Genomic DNA, 2,746 nt, shown 5'->3' with positions numbered 1-2,746 from the left:
AATGCTACCCGCACGACAAGCAGTTGGGTCTTTAGGCATGTATTAGCTCTAGAATTACTACGGGTATCCAGTAGTAAGGTACTATCGAGTAGACTATAACTGATATAATGAGCCATTCGCAGTTTCACAGTACAAAATTGTTTATACTTAGACATGCATGGCTTAATCTTTGAGACAAGCGTATGACTACTGGCAGGATCAACCAGGTTTATATCCTCCATACTAAAGAAGACGACAAGTCGCCCCCAGCACAAAACAACAACACAGAGGCCAGCCGCAAACAGCCCCGCAACCGCCGAAACAGTCGCTAGGCCACTCGCAGCTTTTCTCAAAGCCGCCATTAATAGCCGAGAATCTTTTTGCACAGAAAGACAAAAATATGATCCTCACTTCAACAGTTCCACCTAAAAATAGGTAGATCAAGAAGCGAATAATAGAGCACGACGCAGCATACTTTGGGTTGTAGTCCCCTCCGCACGCCGCATAACTAGCCCCAGATCAAAAACGGTTCTACCCGAAATTGAAACTTTCCACCGGAAAAATCCAGCGCAAAACGCACCACAGAAGGTATCGCATAATGACACACAATCCGAAAACTGCACGAAACACTATACAACCAACCGCAGCACACCTTCGCACCGGCACCGACAGAGCGTTGATGTAGCACCTCGCAACGTCAGCAAACGCTTCCTCGCATCCAAGCACACACAGTCAGGTCACTATCCCGAAAGCACACACTCGTCAGCAATTCCACATCGCTTCAGCGCAAAATACCCAGAGCAACGCATAAAATGCGTCAAATAAAGCTATATTCTTATGCAGAGCATACGAGTACAACCTCAATTTCTGCACGCACGAAATAACCGCTCTAAGTTTCCCCAAAGCAATATAACGCACGATTTTTAAAGGTTTGTCTTAAAGACACGTCTTAGAAACAGCAGAACTATTCCTACAAAGACACATCTAAAAAACCATAAATCGCCAGAGTTTCACTCATCTTATCTAAAATAAGAACGCGGAAAATCACCCTAAAACAGCAGAGTTAAGCGCCTTCAAAAAACCAAATATAATTCTAGAAAAACCCACCACGCCATTTTCCAAAATTACCCTCACTAAAACGCGCTGTTTTCCACCTCACCATATACTAGGAAACCGTCACAAGAAAGATACTCGCTTTTGTTTACGTCGTCTTAACAAAAATTCCCGTTAATCTACAGCAGATTGACGGGAATTGAGTACTGCTGACAGTTACAGACTACTCGTTTAACATCTATTTATAGCTGGAAAAGTAACCGCCGCGCCAGCAGCTAGTCAGTATCTTTCAGTTTTGTTAGAACTCAGCAGTCACCCATAAAGTAATTTACATAAATTACCCGTTCTAAGTGCGAGAAGTTATTTTACTAAGTGCGAATAGTGCCTAAGTTCGTATTTTATGGACTAAGTGCGGTATTTTATCATTAAGTTCGCGTTAGAGGACCCCCCAAAATGAACATTTTCTTGCGTCTTGGGAAGAGTATTGTAGAGTGCCCCGTAAAACTTTGTGGTGTTAAGTATGATACTAAAACACACTAACTGCCCTAAGGATCCACGTCGATTTCATTCTAGGAGTCGAGATATGTTATTTTAAGTTTTTGGGATGTCATGGATGCAAATCGTTTGCTACAGGCTCAAGAACGCACTTTTTGTATACCATGTTATTTTAAGAAAATGTCCGTTTCGATGCGCTCTTCAAAAATGTTCGACTTGCGAACCATGATTTTCTGCGTCTGTGCCACGTAATTCAGCAAAAAGAGCATGTAATGGAGTGAAATGAGAGGGTGTGTCATCTCTAAAGTAAAATCTTTAAAAGAGCATAACTTAAGAACGGCTGGGAATAGGTGGCCGTTCTTTTTACCATCATGTGCGCCTAAAAAAAGTACACTATCGTGACAATCGATATCGGTCGATATGGTATAAATTGATAAAGTTATGCTCGATTATGTACGCGAAAACAGAAAAAGGGCGCTGGTGACAAAAAAAGTACTAACGATTCTGTTATTGTTTTGATATTCTGTCATCCCAGACTCTTGCGCATCTGGTGACCTATTTTTTATTCGCCAGTTCCGAGAAAAGTGTCGTTTCGATGCGTGGTGGGCCCGGGATGACAATTCGAGTTGAGTTGGAAGTTCATGTGAAGTCCTGGAAACAAGAAAAAAAGAAGATCCACGCTTCCCTAACTCAAAAAGTCATTAGAAACCGAGGGTAGCTTGTATGGAGACTTTTGTTCCTCGTGCGCTAAAACGCCGAATTAAATTTTTTATCTATACTTAACAGGAAAAAAGTTGCCTCCTTCGCGATATATAGGCAAATAAAGAATGGGTGCTATCATTTCGGGACAAAACAGGTGAAAATTTAGGTCGAAAAAAGTGTTTATAGACAAGGCATTTGAATTTAGCCAAAATCTGACTTGACCACGGGAATGCGCGCATAAAAGCACCCCTAGGGCAGTTTTTATACGGAGCAGTCTCATTTGCTTCCTGGATGTGCAGGGCCAAACATGGCCAAAAGTGGTGATTTTGGCCGTCCAAGGTGTCCATTTTCCGCGAAAATGGCGTTTTTTGGCGTCACTAAAAAAATCATTGCGAAGCAACTACTGGAGATATGCTTGTAAAACTTTGGGAGCGGTCGTGCGAACACATGCGCCAAGTTTTCTGCTAAAGTCTGCAGGCCAGATCTGCCGGGCGGCACATAAAACCGGAAAAAACCA

The 2,746-nt window shown here is 42.4% G+C and overlaps 1 non-coding gene across 1 annotated transcript; it reads right to left on the bottom strand.

The window, feature by feature from the left end:
* On the bottom strand, window positions 1–208 carry PITG_33411 (the record flags this gene model as incomplete). The annotated part of the gene is made up of 1 exon (XR_009934805.1): window positions 1–208. It is a non-coding gene; the product is annotated as an 18S ribosomal RNA (ribosomal RNA).
* Between the last annotated feature and the right edge of the window lie 2,538 nt (window positions 209–2,746).

Source organism: Phytophthora infestans, genomic scaffold (assembly GCF_000142945.1).
Source record: "Phytophthora infestans T30-4 supercont1.64 genomic scaffold, whole genome shotgun sequence".
NCBI lineage: Eukaryota > Oomycota > Peronosporomycetes > Peronosporales > Peronosporaceae > Phytophthora > Phytophthora infestans.
This window is presented reverse-complemented; position numbering and strand designations above follow the sequence as displayed.